This window comes from Cavia porcellus, unplaced genomic scaffold, assembly GCF_034190915.1.
Source record: "Cavia porcellus strain 051 isolate PalLab524CR breed Dunkin Hartley unplaced genomic scaffold, mCavPor4.1 scaffold_14, whole genome shotgun sequence".
Classification (NCBI taxonomy): Eukaryota; Metazoa; Chordata; class Mammalia; order Rodentia; family Caviidae; genus Cavia; species Cavia porcellus.
The window spans coordinates 60,847,061-60,866,754 of NW_026947497.1; the positions used below are offsets into that span (position 1 = coordinate 60,847,061).

General features: G+C 48.3%; 1 protein-coding gene across 6 annotated transcripts in view; it reads right to left on the bottom strand.

Moving 5' to 3' along the window:
- The window catches only part of Ulk4 (unc-51 like kinase 4), a 330,250-nt gene that overhangs the window by 103,669 nt on the left and 206,887 nt on the right, over window positions 1–19,694 (bottom strand). The window lies entirely within an intron of this gene.

Consider the following 19,694-nt stretch of genomic DNA (forward strand, 5'->3'; position numbering starts at 1 on the left):
AGCGACACTAAAGTTCCTGCACCCAGGGTTTTCAGTCTAACTATATGTCGCAGGATGCCCCAGCTACGTTCACTGCTGCTGACCTCTGTTGAGTCCCATGACCTCATTAACAATGGAAATGGGCTGATCTTGAAATTCTACCTTCTTCTGTACATTCTGAGCTGCTTTCCTTCCACAAGAACCCACCCTTATTGGCTATTTGGTTATTGTAAAATACAGTTCGGGAAGTAAAAGCAGGACCAGTGTTTTATCTGTGCTCCCTCCCAGCCTGCAGAGTGGTGTTTGAGGGAATGGCAGCCACCACAGCGAAGACCAAAGTGGGACGGGCCACGAGTTACTAATGAGTTCACTCTGTAGCATCACTGTGGACTTAACAGATTTTTAAGTAACACATTTGACAGGACTCAACTCATTTGCAGCATTATCACTTTTATGCTCAACATTTCCCATCTCTGGCCCTGCAGTCCCTTGCTTCTGTTAGGATAAAGTGCCAAGCCCGCCTACTGGGAGACCAGCCCCAGCTGGGCATTAGCTACTTCTACTGGGGCCATGTGCTCCTGCTTTGTTTGTTTTTAATTAGTGATGATCTGAGAACAAGGGCTGCTCCACTGCTGGGCTGTGGACTGGTGAGGAGCCCTAAGAAGCAGACATCTCTTCAAGAGAAATCATGAGTTTATGAATATTTCTGTCACAGTCCAGAAAAGGTCCCACAGTATTAGCATCAAGTGAATTTCAACAGGTAACTCTAGAAGAAATAAATTCTTTCCAGCAAAAGGGGTGATTAAACAGGGGCCCATTCACAGGAGGGGAGAAAGGGAAATCTTTGGCTGCATATTCCATGATACACAAAGCCTAATTTTGGATAAATCACACATCTACATAGGAAAGTTAAAGCTAGAAAGGTTCTAAAATTTAAAATACCTCTGTAACTAGAAGGCAGACAAGATTTCTTAGGACCTAAAAAGTCCTACTTAAAAGTTGATAATCAAAAGTATAAAGCTTTATAAATCAAAAGGCACTATTTAAAAATAAACTGGCAAGACAAATACCAGGAGGAAACATTTACAACATATGTACTCAACTTTTATGCAGACTATGAAACAATTCCTATAATTCAATAATCAAATGACAATTCCATTTTTAAAAATAAGAGATTTGCACAATCAGTTCATGAGGCAATTCAATACTATCAGTCAACAGCGAAATGAAAAGTGAGGCCGCAATGAGCACACATGAACAGAAACAGCACAGCAGTGTGAGTGCAGGTGATGCGGGGAGCTCGGAGTGCACGTGGCCTGCCAAAGACTCCGCGCCGGCCTGGATCCTCCAATACAAATTTAAAAGTAAGTTTATCCTATCGTCTCCACTTCTAGGTATTAATCCAAGCAAATGAAAATATATCCATGTAAAGTCTCATTAAAGCTGTATTTGAAATACAGCAGTTCAGGTGTCCATCACCAGTTTAAAAACTCAGGTCTGATTGTATCTTGGTGAGCAGCGAACACCACTTGGCAGATAAAAGAAACGGACCACCAGCTGCTGCAAAATAGGCACGCGCCCCATAAGTAAACTGAGGAAAAGCATGCAGGCTAAGCTGGAGGCCCATCGGTCTACAGCACCAGGTAGAGATCTCCCAACAGCAACTGCTTCCAGGATTGGAGTGGGATGGACCTTCCAGGGTGATGGAGACACTCAGCTCGGATGAGAGGTGACTGCAGGGCAGGAGGCATTTTTCAAAACCAACTGAACTGCACAGGTAAGGCTGGTGCATTTCCCTGTAAAAAACTACAGTCAGATGTCAAAACCTAGAGCTGACAAGAGCAGCTGTGACACACTAGCGCAGGGCCTGCGGAGGCAGCGCAGAGGTATGTGCGGTCTGTACTTGGGTGTCCGGTCTGCAGGAGAAGGAGGACTGAAGTGAGCTGGTGGTAACAGGAAGAGCACATGAAGTAGCTGTGCTCAGAGGCAGAGGAAAGCCAGTCCTGGGGCTTGGGTTCAGGCTGTGGGCAGGCGGGGCAGATGCTCAGACAGAATGGAAATTGCCAAGGGACAGGCAGGACTCGGGCAGGGACTGAAGGCCAGGAGCGTAAGACAGAGCAGGGACAGGAAGAATAGGGCAGAACACGATGTCATGGATGTCAAAGACTGACCAGGGTCAAAACAAAGAAGGGCTGACTGCGAGTTGGCAGGGGGCATCACCATCCCCACAGAAAATGCAGCCAGCAGCTTGGAAGACAGACCAACAAGAACAAGCCTGAGGTACCACCAACCAGGTTTACAGGCTGAGTAAAAACCAATCTGCAGTGCCTGCTTCCTCCACAAGGTGGCCCCGAGTGACCCAGACAGGATTCACTGGGGACAGCTACTTCACCAAGAAGGACCACAGGTAGACGTCCAGCTTCCCTAACCCTGTGGGACACTTCCCAGGAGACCATTTCTGTTGTCACCTTGTGGGGAACAGTGGGTCACTGGCACGGCCAGACTACCAGGGGTCAAACAGAAACAAAAGCAGGAAACTGTCACCATGGTGATGCCAGCCAGCAGAAGCCTCCATGAAGAGCCAGTTCAAACCTTCCCTGCCTCCCCCCTCCCCCAGCAACACTGAGCCTGAGTCTCCTCAGGTTAGGGGCTCTGCCTCCCGTGTGCAGCCTCCAGGAGCAGCTGCAGCCTCCACCACTCCCTGTACAGGAGAGAAGACAGCACAGCAGCCCACCCCAGGGGAAAGGGCTAGATCTGCCTGCCAAGCAGCTGACAGCACTGCACCCACCCTCGAAGCCAACACAGGTCTTCTGTGGCAGGCAGGCAGGCAGGCAACCTTTGGGAGTGCCTTTCTGCTGACATAATGGTCAGCCTCATTCCTTACCTCCCAGTGACTCCCCTCCTGCAGCCTGTTTAAATGGAGAACTCAAAACCAGCAAAAAGAACGTGCTCTAGGCCCAGGCAGTGAGAGGCAACTGCAGAGCTCAGCCAGGTCCCACCAGGCAGCAGGGCCTGGCTCACTGGGCCACTCAAACAGAGCACAAGTAGCACCCAGCTGTGCAGTAAACCCGAAGGTGACTACCTGGGGTCAGTGTGCAAGGCTATCACTACCACCCCACTTGGAATCGCAGCTCACTCGTGCTGCCAGGAACACTGTAGCCCCTGGAAGAGCAACATAGACACCAACAGATGACACAGCAAGCACACAAGGATCAGGAAGAACCCAGAAATCCTGAGGCTGCCACAGTAAACCAAAGTGAGGGAGACTGGACATGGGAGTTTAAACGGTCTCTAAGAAAGGTCAGCAAGCTGCACAAACACAGCCACGCAGCACAGGAGGACCCCTGGGTGGGCAACAGACTGCACACACGATGGTGGCTCTGTAAGACTACGGTGAGGCTCAACAATTCCCAGGGCTTAGTGACACCACAGCAAAGGCGACCCTGAAGGGGCATGGCAATGCTTGGTAAGGAAACAGTGACGACAGCAGTGATTTATGCACTGAAATGTGGCCACTGCTTCAGAGTGCGCTTCATTTACTTTTACGATAGTGCCACTTGAGAACCCGTCCAAACAGGCACGGGAGGCACTGGGAGAAGCCTCAACACCGCGGAAATGCCGGCACAGAAGGTGCATCCCTGTCCCTGACAACTTCCCGTGGGAAGACAGGCACAGACAGAAGACAGGGATGGCAACAACCCTGACCCCACAGGCCTCAGCTGGGGTGATTCTGTCTTAAACAAGACTTTCTAAAAATGTTTCTAGAGAAAAGCTCAGACATGTAAAAGGATGTAAAAATGTTTTTATACAGCTGAACAATTTGTTTTAAACTGCAGCATGACAGAAGACTCAGAAAGTTACAAAAAGTTTTAAAGTTACAGCAAGATATGGTTAACTTGTCATTGAAGAAAACCATTGTAGACAAACTTGGGGCAGCACGGCACCTGCTGAGTCTCAGGGCCTCACATTAATGCACCGAGTGTCTAGTGCTCTCTTCTCTCAACACTTTATTCTCCTCCACAGACAAGTCTCACCCAAGAGGAAGATACTCCTACCATGCAATGGGGGAAAGTTTAAGGATACAGAGCTGTCTCCTCCAGAAGGCGAGCTTCCCAAGGGCCGGGAATGTCAGCAGAGATGTGCAGGACTCTTTCCTCCTCTGCACTCTACCTGGAAGGCTGGGGACAAGGGCCAGGCCAGGACCTGTTCTGTTCAGGCCTCTGGCTTGGAGGAAAAGCTTGTAAATTGGTTCAGTTTGGGTTGGCCAGCCTGGGAAGAAAATGATACACTCACTCTCATTAGATCACATCATCCACAGCACGCAAGCCTGGGCGCCTACAGAGGTCACCTGACCCTGGTAGCTCTGACCCTGGCATGGCCACAGCTGCCAGAGCCACAGGGCCATGAGGATTCTCCACCTGTGGTGTCCAGCCCTGCACTACTATGCTGCTGCCCAAGAGGGTTGGCAGGCACTGCGACGGGACACAACCAAGGCCATCAACTCATCTGTCAAACAAAAACAGGATTCGGTGTCCTCATCCATGTTGGTCACCTGATCTGGCACTGTGTGACTTCCAGCTCTTCCCAAGGTCAAAACCACCACAAAAGGGAGACACTCTAAACCCATCAGGACATCAAGGCAGCCAGGACAGTGCAACCAAAGACGCATAGCAAACAGGACACCAGAGCTGCTGTAGAAAGTGGCGAGGATGATGGGACGAGTGTGTCTGAAGCCAGGCGAGGAGTCTGATGGAAATTAATGGCAACATGTCTTTTACTGTAATAAATTTTAAAAATATAAACATTGACCATTTTTGTCAACGTATCTCCCATATGATTATTATGATGATGATCCAGCCGCTGTTCTCAGACCCTAAGCCATACCCCTCCACGGCTCCACTTTGGAGCTTAACACCGAGGCTCAGAAAGTGAGGGGACATGAAGGGACATGACAGCATTCAAGGCCACAAGGAAGTGGTGTGTGCCATGCCATGCTGTGCCGTGCTGCCAGGCTGCCCTTCTGTGACTAAAGTGACTGGAAATGGAAAAGGGGGAACAACGTAACGCAGTGTCTGCGTGTGAACGCGAACAATCCCAGGCGTTTTTTAAACCTAACTAGCAGCAAAGAAGAGTAAAAGGAGCTCTTCACACAGAAAGCTGACTCTCCCATGGGGGGGGCGGGGCGGAGAAAGCACTGGAAAATAGCAAACAGGAAGTCGGCACTCTGCCTTACAGATAAGCACGCATCCCTGAAGTTCCACTTTGCAGGGCTCATTTCTGCATCTCGAGCTGCCGCTCCATCATCCAGATGACCTTCTGCTTCAGCAACATCTTCCTGCACCAGTTATTAACAGGCATTGCTCTCCAAGGAGCCAGGGCCCACCTAAGGCAGCGTCAGCTGCTCCATGCAGGGGCTGTCACGTCAATGACCGCACTCAGCAGGGAGCGAGTTTCATTTGCAGTTATTGGTGGAGAAAGTAGATAGTATCTAGGAAAATGTGCAGCCTTTACAACCCAAACTTCTGAAGAATGTGAATCCACACTGAAAATCTATTCAGGCTAGGAGGAAAGCTGTAAATGTTCACATAAGTGACAAATCACAGGGTGCGGGCGGGCCTCACTGCGCGTCCCCTCCACCTGACCGCTGGCCTGCTCCCCATCCTCATGTCCCCTCATGTCCCCTTACACCCAGGGACTCTGCCCCTCATCCACAACCTAGTACACTGGCCACATCACAAAGCTCTGCCTTCCTGCTCTGCAAGGTCACATTTGTCTGTGTCCCTGAAGCCTCACGCAGCCCCTGGCTCATCACAGGTGTTTAGGATACGCATGTGTAGTGAGTGAGCAAGCTCACACAGTCAAGGGATGTCTCATTCTAGAAACTCATTGCCAATTATCCTTTAGAAAACCCATCAATAAAAATGACACTTTGCGGCTGTGTGGAAATCAACAGAGGTCATCCCCAGAGACCACTGGGAGCTCAACTGACAGGGGAGTCAGTGCCATCACTTGGGTTTGATAGGTACCGGGGAGGCTGAGAAGCCAGGAAGGCCCAGGAGCCTCTGGCTGGAAGTGGTCAGCTGGGGCAGCTGGGGAGGCAGGCGGCCTAGAAGCCAGGCAGTTGCTTTGGTCAGGGAAGAGCCACTTTCTGTGGTTGCTAATGAGGCAGAAGCTGGGCCACAATCAAGAGGCTGGCAGTCACCAGGCAAAGTGGACCGACAGGGAGACTGCTGCAGCAGAGTGGCCTGGCGCTGGGGCCAACCACCGCAGAGGTCACAGTCCCACATTCCCCTTTCACACAGGCTCTGCTCACTGTCTGTCTGTCTGTCCAGTCTCTCAAGGGAGATATAGCAAGCACGTCCACCAACATCAAGAGAAAGAAAAGGATGTGCATTCTCCCAAGTTTCATTTGAGTTCAGTTGGAGAATCTCACCAGAGCAATGCAGGAAGGAAATGACCTGAAACCACCAAAAGGAACAGAGAAAATTATAAGTGTTTATGGATGAAGTAACTCTGAACTCAGAAGAACTGAGAAAAAACTACTCTTACCAACCAGCACACCATTTTCCCAAATTACATTTTAACCAATGAAATACAGAACAAATATGATCAGACAGAAAATCTACCTGCCAGGGCTGTGATCCCCGCACACTGCAAGGCTGAGACAAGAGGATGGCAGGTACGAGTCCCTTCTGGGAAACTTGGTGGGACCTCAACTCAAAACAAGAAATTAAAAGGGCTGGGAATGTAGTTCATGTGAAAGCTCTAGGCTCAATCCCCAATTCTGGAAAAAGAAAAGAATTGTGTAAAAAAAAAATCATTAGAAGATGTAAAATGAAAGTTGAATAAATTGAAATCACAAGACCGTCACTGGAAAGTATTTATACACACAGAAACACAACACGAAACTATGTATAATTAACACTGGTGATCAAAATTATATCACAAGTTTTGGAAAAGAATAGATTTTAAAATTCATTTAAAAAGAGAAATGCATAAAATAGGTATTTTTTTAAAAAAAAGAGTACTTACCCTACTAAATATAAAAATATATTCCAATTCCAGAATGATACACTGGAATACAGGAATTAAAAGTTATACCAATTAGGGGCTGGGGATTTAGCTCAGCGGCATAAGCGCCTGCCTTGCAAGCAGGCAGCCATGAGTTCGATCCCCGGTACCGATAAAAAGGAAAAAAGACAAAAAAAAAAAAAAAGTTATACCAATTAGACATAGATAACAGGAATCTGGTACACAAGAATAAGAATTCATATTTTAAAAAGACATGAAAACCATGAATTTTAAATCCCAGGAGTAATAATAGTGCTAGTATAACTGCCTAACCATTAAAAATAACTTAGTGATAATCCTTGAAATTCACATGATTCTTAAAAATAACCCAGTCTGAGCTGGGCATGTTGGCGCATGCCTGTAATCCCAGCACTTGGAAGGCTGAGGCAGGAGGATCACTGAGAGTTTGATATCAGCCTTGACTACAAAGCGAGCTCAAGGCCAGCCTGAACTACATAGCGAGACCCTGTCTCAAAAAGGCAAACAACAACAATGCCAGCTGAGGAAAGTCTTAAATATAAAACCAAACCCTCCAGTAGTTATCAAAAAGTATAAAGAGAACATGGATAAATGTGACAATGAAATATTTAGTTACATTTCAAAAGAATCAATAAAGTAAACCCACATTTTTAATGAGCTTTGTACAATGTGTTCCTATCCCTAATATACAAAGGACTCTTAGGAACCACTCAGTAAAAGAAAAACAGCCCTCCTATGTATGAGATGAGAGACAGCAGTTCGAATGACCACTGACGAGGGAAAGTGCTCCTGGGACAATGAGAAGCTGCCTGGGTGCAGTGGGCCGTGCCTGGAAACCGTTGCAGAAGGCACAGTAAAGCCGCCTAAACTGACACAGAAGAACGCAGAAAACCAAACTAGAAGGCAAATCACATCTGAGAACAATGCAGCCTGACCTGCCAGCACGTGAGGACAGCCAATCTCAGGCTGTGCTGACCCTGCAATCTCCTCTAACCCTCCTCTGGGGCTTCAGCTCCCCACTGTGTGAGCTCCCCACTGACCCGGATGCCCGATGCATGCCTGGACTTTTCCCTCACCACCCAATGTGGCCAGCTGAGAAGCATGCGCGCGCGCGCACACACACACACACACACACACACACACACACACACACACACACCGGGCTAACGTGGTCATCTGGAGTGGGGTGCGCCTTAAGTTCATTTTAACTTCATAACCTCCTGCATTATTTAAATTTCCTTAATGAACATGCATTGCTTTTGTGATCAGAGAAGACACAGCCACTCTACATCCTGTAAAGAATTAGCAAGAGAAGGACGCACAGCCTCAGATCACGGCAGCCGGGAACCTCACTGGTGGGCCACCTTGCAGGGAGCTTTGGTCTGAGGTCTGTAGCAATACTGGCGTGGCCCTCACGCGTCCAGCTCTTCCCTGAATGCGCTCCCTCGGAGGAGGCTCACCCCGCTGAGGGGTGAGGAAGGCAGACACCTGGACAGGAGTCCTCTGCCTTCCCCCCACCCAACTCCCACGCACTGCTGGGAGACGGCCCCAGACACGGTTGTAGTTTGTCATTTCCCAGCAAAGAGTCTGCAAATTGACTAGGTGTGTGGTCAAGCCCACAGGAATAAAAGCTGCTCATGTTACTCTGAACCATGAGTGGCCTCGGGCCCTCAGACTGATGTACGTCAATGCAGAAGTGTAGAGCATAATTTTGAATTTCATTTCCCATCAATGTCTGATTACCCACTGATTAAATCTGACAAGGTGCAAGGGAGAAAAATCATTATCAGATCCTAACCTATCATCAATAGCAACCTGAATGTAACTAATCACAGGTTTTATTATATATAATAGCTTTTAGAGGGAAAAATGTATCATCCTGATCTCACTATTAAAAATGCTCAGCTTAACTTTGCTTTGTATCTGAAAACAGACACACAGGGATATGGTTATACTTGAGTGCACAAGTATAAGCTGCAAGCATGTATTTAGAGATGACACTTCCTAGGTAATTTCCAACCTAATCAGAGGCTATAATTTTAACACGCACTAGAGTGTTTTCCAGGATAGGTACACTGCGCATGTACATGCACCACGCATGCACACACACATTACACAGTCCCTGGAGTCAAGGAAATGAGCACATTTGTAACACCCGCACATGCTGTTATTAACTCTCCATGTGACTACACCGGACGACAGGGTCCTCACCTTACAGAGGAGGAGGGGTTGAGCCATGTCACCTGGAGAGGTGCACAGAGTCACACAGATAGACTTAAGTGCCCTAACACAGGTGTATACTTGCTTGCAATTGTTACTTTCCCTTGCCAAGTGTCCTTGTTACTATATAAGGACACTTCATTTCACCTGACAAAGCAGGAGAGTCCTGCTTTATTTTGGATTCTATTTGTATTGTAAAGTTTCTTTGCAACCCTTCACCTCTGATGTATGCATGTTGGCAGAGGTAAACAAGTTTCTTGTAAGCAGTATATAATTGAGCCTTGTTTCTGGAAATTATCACTGAGATGCTACTACTAATATTTTGTCACCCATTTGCTAAATTTGCTCACAGCTCTTTACTTCTCTCTTTCTCAGCTTTATTTTGTAGGCGATTTTCCCTAAGAGTGTCTTTCCCCTCTTGGTTTGTTTTTGCAGTGTTTATCTCTGACTTCTGTTTTGTGGTTTCCACAAGGCTTACAAAAACTAACCTTCTATTATAACAAGATATTTTGAAATGATGACAACTTAACATTGACCCTAAGGCCCAAAAAAGGAAAGAGCAAATGAATACTTTTGCTTTTGGATTTTCACTTTTTTTTTTTTTTTTTTTTTTTGAGACAGGGTTTCACTATGCAGTTCAGGCTTGCTTAGAACTCACTTTGTAGCCCAGACTAATCTTCCTGCCTCAGCCTCCCAAGCGCTGGAATTACAGGCATGTGCCACCATACCCAGCTGAATACCGATTTTTAAAAAAAGAATCTCTACATTAGTACTTGTTTCCTCCCACATGTTGATTTTTATATTCTATTTTACAGTTTTATATTGCATATCTCTTAACATCTATACAGCTATCAGTATTTTACCTGCTTTGTTGAATCTTCACTGTAAAGAGGTAAATGGTAATTTGAGAACAGTGCCTTCCGGGTCACTGCTGCCCTTCGGTTCAGACCTTCCAGTATTTTCTTTCTACTCACTAGCTTCTTTTTCAGGGGAAGAAGCTAATGTGAGGCAGTACTGTGCTGAGAAGCTCCCTCTGCTTGCGGCTGCTGGTACAGGCCACGCTCTTGCTTTCATTTTTAAGGCATGACCTTGCCAGCATTCTTGGTTGGCAGGGCTGGGTTGGGTTGGTCTGGTTTAGTTTTTCTCACAGCCCTAACTTTCCTGGCTTTTGCTGTCAGGCAACTTGGGACAGACTTACGTGCAACTTGTTTCTTTTCTCTTGTTGCCTTGCGAATCTGCTGTTTGCTTTTAACCTTTGAGAGAGTGATTACATCTTTGGGTTGGTGTGGCTGAGGTCAATCTGACTGGCGCCCTCCAATCTTTCTGTAACAGGGAATTTTCTTGTCTGTTTGCATAGCAGTTTCCTCCTACTATCTTTTTGAATAATCTTCCTACTCCATTGGCACTCTGAAGTCCCTCCTGAATGCCGCTAACTTAAATATTTTAATGCTAAGGTTCCCCAAACTTTCTTCATTCCTCTTCAGTATTTCTCTTTTAGCCGCTTAGTATTTTCAAGCTCACTAATTCTTATGTTCAGTATAGTCTGCTATTTATGCCTTTTATTGCTTTTTATTTCACTTTGTGTATGTTTCTACTCAAGGATTTGCTTGACATTTTTTAACTATTTAATCTTTCTATTAAGTTTCTCTGATACACAATTCTGAATTGTTTCTGTGTTTTCTCGTGATTCACCGAATTCCTTAAAATTGCTAAGTGAAGTTCTCTGTCCAAGCATCCACACACACTGGTTACTCTGTGGTCAGTTTCTAGCACCCAGCTTTGTCTCTTAGGTGAGGCCTGACTCTGTCTTGGGGGCTCCAGGCAGGGGTTGGCCTGGGCTCCTGGAGAAGAACAGACTGGTGCCTCCCTCCTCCTCCTCCTTCTCCCAGGGAGATGAGGACAGCTCAGGGAGCCTGGGGCTATACACTGGATTATACCTGGGACCCACCGAGACCGTCCACCGAGACCACCACAGCCCAGGAGCAGGGGCAGGGCCGAGCGAGGCTCACCCTGCCACACCTACCTGTTCCTGAGGTGGGCTTGTGGCATGAGACCCCTGTCGCCAGTCACAGGGAGGCTGGCCAGAATACAACATATGACATGCGACACACATGACACACAGGGCTGGGGGTCTACACCTGGGCCCAGAGGGTGCTGCCCATGGCACTGGCCTAGGGACAGTGCTGCTGCCACCATCCCACCCAGACAGGTTCACTGCCTGTCACCAAGTTTCAAGGTCTCTGCTCCACTCCCCAGCAGAAGGATTTTCTGTCTACCCTGGGGAAGGACGGGAGGCTGTGGTCCCTTGGATGCCATGCTGAGGTGCATCCAGAGGCTCCTTCCTCAGATTCTGGTCTGGTACTGAGCTCCAAGCCTGGGCACAAACTGAATTCCCATCTTCCTCATCACCGCACTGCTTGGAGCTGCAGAGGACTGGTGTGAGCAGCTCCTGCCTTCCCACCTCTTCCCTGAGCCTGGCCCGTTACGAGGCTGGGCTGTGGACTGTGAGACCACTCTACTCCTGGTTTCCTCAGTTTGGGCACAAACAGCGGTTTCCTGTCCTTGTCCCCTGAGACAGGATCACTGTCATCCTCATGGAGCAGGAGTGACAGGCTACGAGCACTCCTGGAAGATGGGGAGGAGCGCTCTTTATCCAATGACCAGTCTCATGGAACCAACAGAATGAGTCCCTCTGCATGCAGTGAGTACCAGACACTGCGTGGTTGAATCACACACCTGTCTACTGCTCCAGTCTCGCACAGTGGGCTGCCTTCAGTGGTTCTTTTTTCTGTATTTGAAATATAACAAATCCTCTCTTTGCAGGTTAATGTTGAACTTCAGCCTGAGACGAGGCACGAGGCATCCCATGCCAGTCGCAGGTCAGAGCACCAGTAAGCACGTCAGGCACTGCTGGAGACTGCAGTTGGTGCAAGTTCAGTTAAGAAGAGTGACAGGTCCTGGGGTTCCCCAGAGGGTGGGTTAGCACAGCTTTGTTCCATGCCTAGAAGTGAGCTTTCCAAACACCAGCCAGACTACTTACCACTTGTTACCAACCATCGAGAGAGGAAACAGCAAGCAGCACCTACAGAGGAGGGATCTCCAGACACCACCTGCACTGGCCCTGAAGAGAGGGACGCTCCACCCACCTCACAAACAACCAACTCGAAAGCCAGAGCCTGGCCCAAAGGAACAGCAGAACAGAACTGAGTGCCTGGTTCCCTGGCGAAGCCTCACTGCTCTGGGAACCAGGTGAGCTGGGCTGGGGACACACAGGGAGGATGGGCTCCAGCGGGAACCTGGGTCTCAGGCCATCTGTGCCCTTTCTAGCCGGGGTCCTGAGCAAGTTTCCAACCTCAATAGTGTACATTTTTGTTGCTCATAAAAAGAAGGGTTTGAATAAATTATCCTTAAGAATAATCCAACTCAGAACGGTCTATGATTCAGGTATGGTTTCCACCCACTCCTGTAAAATACCTGAAGACAGGAAAAAGCTGCAACACAAATGACTTTCAGCAAGGACAGAAATCTGGGTGTGGTGCACACAAAGTGAGAGAGAGTTCAGCAGGAGGGGAAGGCAAACATAGCATCTGAAAACAGCTTCCACAAGGGCATAATGGCTTGCGACCGACTCAGCTTTTACAGAGTGACTCAGCTATAGAGAGAGACCACGCTCGTCCAAGGGTGGTGTGCAGCTGGTATGGGGTGCACTCCTGCAATCCCTGACTGACTCTAGGACACTGAGGAAAGACCACAAATTCAAGCCCAGTGGGCAACTTAGCAAGACAAGAAGTCTGAGTATCACTCAGCAGGAGGAAGATTTGTCCTTATGCCTGTTTTCCAGTCACTGACCCGTACTTGTGAGCGAAAGAAGTGATACCGTAGGTTTTATTTTAAAAGTTAATGTCAGATTACCACTCTTCAGGGATTCATTTTTAAAGCGATGGAAATTCCACTGGCTTTAACAATAAAATGCACATAGACATCTGAAATCTCAGTCATCTCTTGACATTTACCTAAAAGTCAAACAGTGGACCACAAGACAAATGGAGCACTTCACCCGTGAAGGTTGACTGTTAGCTTTGTTTCATGGTCTGTGAGTGAGTTATTAAATGCCTCTATAAAGTTTTAGTGTCATTCTAATGCTGTTAATAATGGCCCTCACTTCAAACGCCCTATGTTTGCTGAATATGGCAGCAATGTGCTACAGTAATTGCTGCCTGACATTAGATTTTCTGCCTCTACAACTAAGGATATAAAGAGACAGCACTGGAGATATTCTGCAGCATTGATGCCTTCATTTAAAGGAACAGAAAGCGCCAGATGTTAGCAGCTCCCTTTGCATCGGTACGACCTGCTTGATTCCACATTTTCATCTTTAGTTTCAAGTGTCAGCAATCCAGACAGAAGGGAATAAAGACGGAAGTGTGTTGCGGCACGTTGTGAAAGCAGTACAGGAAGATCGTCTACATCTTAATAGCTTTCTCTCATTACACTGACTTCTCCCTGAATTTCAACTTGGAGGAGACAGGAACATTCACCACCTTAGGCAAATGTGAGAAAGGATCAGAGAATCTTAGAGCTGGAAGGGCCACAGGTCCCATGTCTCAGGACCTTATTTCTTTTTTTGGTACTAGGGATTAAACTCACAACCTTGCCAGGCAGGTACTTGTGTCACTGAGATAAATCCCCAGCCCAAGATCTTATTTCTGTTTATAACCCAATAAAGTGGGTTGTATACATGGACCTCATTTATCTTTCATCTGGAGACACAAACTATTTCCATTTTTTGGTTGTTGGAACAACACTGTAATGAGCATGTGTGCGCGTGCGTGCATGTGCAAGTCCTGCTCTTCGGTTCTTTTGAGCACACTGTAAGGGTGGAACGGCCACCCATGTAGTAACAGTCTCTCTGGCTTTATGAGGAGCCATGACACACTCTTCCACCAGGCTACACATCTTACACATCCACTAGCAGTGAGGAGGGCTCTGCTTTCTTTGCTCTCACTGACTCTATTTTTCACTGATTCATGAGTACTACAGCATGCACAAGGGTATCTCATTGTGGGTGAGTTTTAGTTCTGTTTGTTAATACGGGTGCTGAGTCACGCGGATTTAACCCATACTTCTCCAGTGCCTAACAAAGCTGAACATCTGTTTAGGTGCTCATTGGCCGTTTGTGGATTTTGTTTTCCTATGGCTGAGTCATACAAGTTTGCCATGTATTCCAGATAGCAAGCCCATCTGAGATGGGATTCGTATGTATTTACTCTTCCAGCTGGGATTTTCAGAGGCAGGGGTCAGTCCTCCATCCTTTACTCTTCTACCTGCTAAATGCAGAGGATTCTGAGACCTTAGGGAATGTCAGAGCCATAAAAAAGACAGGGCCAGGCACCACAGAGGAGAAAGCTTCCCACTGACCAGGAAAGCCACAGCCTACTGCTACGTGAGGGGAAAACCAATTTCTCTGCACACATTCAATGAAGTTTCAGTTTGTTTCCCACCAGCTACTACTAGCCAACCTGGAAGAGTCCTCTGCCAGAGGCCCTGAGGTTTCTGATGCATGATCGAGGGACCCACAACTCACAGGCCTGACAGACCTTGCCTCCAGCACTGTCTCTATGTCAGACATCCCTGGTTAGACCTTCCTTCCCACAGCTGTCACAAAACAACATCAGCATTTCTCCTACACAGACATGTTTATATGCAGTTTTGAGATCTTCTAAGTACCCCTTTGGGAGAGCTCTTTCCCATCCTAAGTCTCTGGATGTGTGTATTTCTTTGTGATTTCTTAAGAACAATCGCTTGAAGAGCACAGGTGTGAACTTCTCCAGGACTCTGCACTGGGAGCTACTATCCAGGTTGGCAAAACTCCATTGACTGAAATAGGTGAGGCCTCTTCATAATCCAGCCCGTTCCTCGTGGTCTGCCTACACGGCCCGATGTGAGAACCACACTTCAGCCACTTCCACAACTTACTGTTAAAATTATACACAACTTACTCATATTCAATCCCCTTTTTCTTTCCATTTTGTCTTTTTTTGGAAACATGGTCTCGCTCTGCATCTGCACTTCAGACTGGCCTCAAGATTCTCCTGCCTCAACCTCTCTAGTGGTGGGATTACAGGTATGTGCCACCACACCTGGCTGACACACTTTTCAAAACAAACATGAAACAGATACCATTACCCCTCGGGAGACCAAGGCCAAAGTACTTATGAAATAAGTCAAAGACTACAAAACCATGGTACCTGCTTCCATTCACATGCTGGCATCTCAAGTTCCTCCCTACATACTGAACTCATTTCCTCATTTTGGGAAGACAGCTTCACAGAAAGGTCTTTCCAGGCTCTCCCTGATCCCCTAGAGACATGCAGCCATGTGGGATTGCCTGGCACTGTCACGTTAGATTCCCACTTTCTTGTGTGACCCTCCTCACCAGGTTTCACGATTTTTTATTTTAATCTCACAATTTTTAAACTGACCCAGGGAAAAGCTTGCTCAAAGTCTTCTTTCCTTTTACAGTGAAAATTCTGGGAGGTGGCAAAGCGGCCTGCATATGGCAGTGTCCTAGACACTGAGAAGCCTGACCGGGCCACAGTGGAGAGAACGGTGGCACTGGCTGCCATTCCGCCCCAGAGGTGGAGAGAGTGACCCCAGTTCTGCTCATCACGCGCCATAACTTGAAACTTAGGTCAGGGGATGTGAAGGAAGGGGACTGAGTCGCCAGTCCAGAGGTTCCAGTGGACTCCAAGACTAACTGCTCCCAGACATCCAGCCATCGGGTGGCCACCACACACCAGAAACTGGGTGGAACCAGTTGGTCTGAAAGGCACCCGGCAGAGCAAATCTTGTCCACTGCTGTGGCCTCTGAAGAACCCAACCCCTGACTCCTTACACACAGTGGTTTCCCCCAACATCCCGGGGGCCACAAGAGGAGGACAGATAAGGGGACAGATGCGGAGCAGCCATCACCAACACACTCCGATAACAGCAGGCATGTGACGGCATGACACAGGAGAAGCAGCTGCCCAGGGTTCTGCAGGACACTCAGGCCAGGCTCCTTTCCTCGGTCCGTAAGACAGAAAAACCTGCAGACGGAGGTGGCAATTGCTGCACAGCACAAGTGCACGCTGCACATCACCGGACTGGAATTACAGGTCAGATGGCCGTTTCCTGCTGCGTATGCTTTATCACAACAGAAAACAGATCCTTAGGGATACATTTCTCAGATATTTTTAAAGGCTTAGGCAGCATTGCCTTGTGCCACCACAACACCTGGAACAAAGGGCTGTAGACCACGCCTGCTCCACAGCTGTGGGACGAGGTCAGGCAGCCCCTTAGGACGCAGCCTGTGGGGTAGCAGCTTCCCGGGCCTCCCAGTCTGAAGTCTGTCCCTTCTCCAGGTCCATTTCTATCCTCTATGCTGCCTGTGGTCTCACAATGTGACTCGTGGCCCCACTCAGGGCAAATGAAAGCCTCACTGGACCGTAGGAGAGGCGCAGGCCAGTTCACCTGGGCACCAGTGCTGGGTGTGCTCCTCAGTGCCCGAGTCTGCACAAAATTTCCCTCCACATCAGAGGTCCCTGAAGACACAGTTGGGTTCTGTTCTTCTGTGCAACTTGGGGGTAGGGCAGGAAAATGGACTTTTCTCTGTTATTTTATCCAGAAACATTCAAGAGCACCTTAAATATCAGATCTTTATCCACCAGACAGCAGCAGCAGAAGCAGCTGCAGGTGGCAGAGAGGCCATTACTGTCCAGCACATCCTGCACACTCAAGAGGACTCTGGCTCTCCTTTCCTCACAAGCAAGCACCTTGCAGGGCTCCAGAGAGGTTGGGGACCCCGCAAGCAGAGCTGGCATACATACATGCGCGCCCCACACTCAAAGTACCTCCACTCCCCCTGCCCAGGGTCAGGACAGGAGGGGCAGAAGAGAGCACAAGACCCCCAGGTGGGAAATCGGGGCAGAAATCACCTCTGGGGACTGGTCCGGGTCAGTAACAAAGCCACCAGGGTCCTACCACACTTACAGTGCTACTCCCCACAGTCTACCTTGGTGCTATGCTTCAAGGGGGCAGCAGGATGTGAGGCCATTAACCCCGACAAGCAGCTAAGAGTTGAGAAGACCAAGACACAAGCCACCAAGCAAGTGCATCAGGTTGTCCAAGTGGCATGCGGCAGAGGTGGGATTTGAACACAGGCACCCAGCTCCCCACCCCTGCTCCAACCACCATGTGAAACTGTCCACGTCTCTAACAAACAATTCAACATCTGCGCAGGGCCAAGGAGTCATGCGCCAGCATAGGTATGGCTATTTCTTTACTTCAGTCAGTGCAAGAACTAAATTTCTACAAATCTCCAGAGTCTGAGGGGCTGGGGATTTAGCTCAGCGGCATAAGTGCCCACTTTGCAAGCAGGCAATCGTGAGTTCGATCCCTGGTACCGATAAAAAAGAAAAAGACAAAAAAAAAAAAAATTCCAGAGTCTGAGTTACTAGACAGGTTACTAGACACAGCCCGAAATAAAACTTGATTAGAACAGTGTTGCCTACTCCTTCACAGAATTCTCATGGTTGCTTTCATGCAGTGCTGGCAGAACTAAGTTAACAGCAGCAAAGATCTTCCAGGCTCTAGGCCTCTGCTCTCTGGTCCTTGGCAGGAAGATGATGCCAGGCCCTGCTGTTGGACTTTTGGGTGCTGTGCTCAAAAGCCAAGCAATCTAAGAGAGCCATCAAGTACACCAGCTTCATTCTTAAAACCAAGCAAATTTCATGGTGATTTTCTGGTCCCTTGAATAGATATCAACTGGGGCAGTTTAATAATTTACCGAGTAAGACTGAGTATTTTGATTGCCAAAGCTCTATAAACCACTGGAGGTGAACGTAATTTCTTTGAATGCTTCTTTCTGGTGCAGCTCTGTGTCCTCTAAATCTGTTTTCCCGACAGCTCTGGTAGTAAAACTGGAATTAAACCTATTACTAAAAGGTCGCTGCACAGGGATGAGAAAGCAGGCAGTTTTTAAATGTTAATATTTAACTGGTATTTTTCAAATACAAACAAAACGTTCTACTTTGTTTCATAATTCTTTCCCTCCACAGCTCTGCTAAAAATGAAAGCATTTAAGCAAAAAACAGTCATACAATACAGCTCCACACTGGTGCTAATACGGGCAGATCTGCTAGGTTCCTCGTGTCTCTGGCACCCTCATTCACTGACCCCTTGAGGATGTGACCTCATGGGTGTTATGTCTCTCACATCCTCTCGAGCGCGCTGGCACATGACTGACACCGAGACCCCGAGAGCACAGGTGGCATCGCCACTGCTTCTCCACCTGGAAGGGCAGCGAAGCTTCGGATATGGCCCTCCCGTCCCACCTGACCACTTACCACTCAGGCCACACCCTCCCCAGCGCTCCTGGAGACTCTGACCAGGCTTTCTAAGGCTGCAGCCTTCGTACATAGGGGAAAGGGAAACAGGCAGAATGGTTGGCCAAGTCACTCTGGAAAGCTCTTCCCTTGCTTCACCAAGTCACCAGAGTTGCTCCCCCACGTCTTTGCTCCACATGCCCCAGGGCAGCAGGGCACTGCTGACCACAGCCCCGAAGTCTCTAGGCTCCTTCCAGCAAGTGCTACACGTGTAGGCCTGCAAGAGGCTACACGGGGACCACCAAGGGGAGGGGAAGGTGCTCCAGAGTCACCCTCAGAGTCACTCTCTGTGGCTTGGAGACCGCAAATGGCTGCGCTAAGGGACTGAGAAGCAGGGAAGCCATCTGTCCCTCATATCTGCTCCGTACCTCAGTTATACTGGCTGACTCATCAAGTATCAGCGCAGAAAGAGCCTGCATGTTTGCAGCAGGAATTAGCTTAGCTCTGTGTGAAATGTAGTGACATAAAACCCAATGATTGTGCCAGAACTGACCAAGAGCCAATATCCACCAGCAGAAGTCCTTCAACCCACACGCTGGACAGCTGGGGGAGTCTTTCTGTCTGGCCACACTCTGCAAGTCCCAGCTCAGTCTACAAACCAAAGCGTCTTCAGCTGCTTGGATAAAAGCCCATGCGCTTAGCAGGAGAAGCTTTGAGAGCAGCAGACTGATGCCAAGTGACAACTTGGCCTCTGGGGCTCACAGCTGCTCACCTCCCTCAGATGTCACCTGCCCACTTCACCTGAGCCACCCTGTGTGCCCCTTATGATGGGCACTCCTCCTGCTCTGGGTGCTGCCCTGGGTGATGGTGGACCAGGCCTTAGCAGACTACCCCGCAAAGGCCATGGAATGAGTATTTGAGACCTTACCCTTCCATTTAAATTATACAACACTGCCATGATGGCACAAAATCAACTACCGACACCGATGATAGCATGGAAACTGCTATAGGAGCAGAGCCCACATTGTGGTGCAGCGAAGCTCAGGTCGTTGACACAACACCAATCTCCCCACCCTGCAC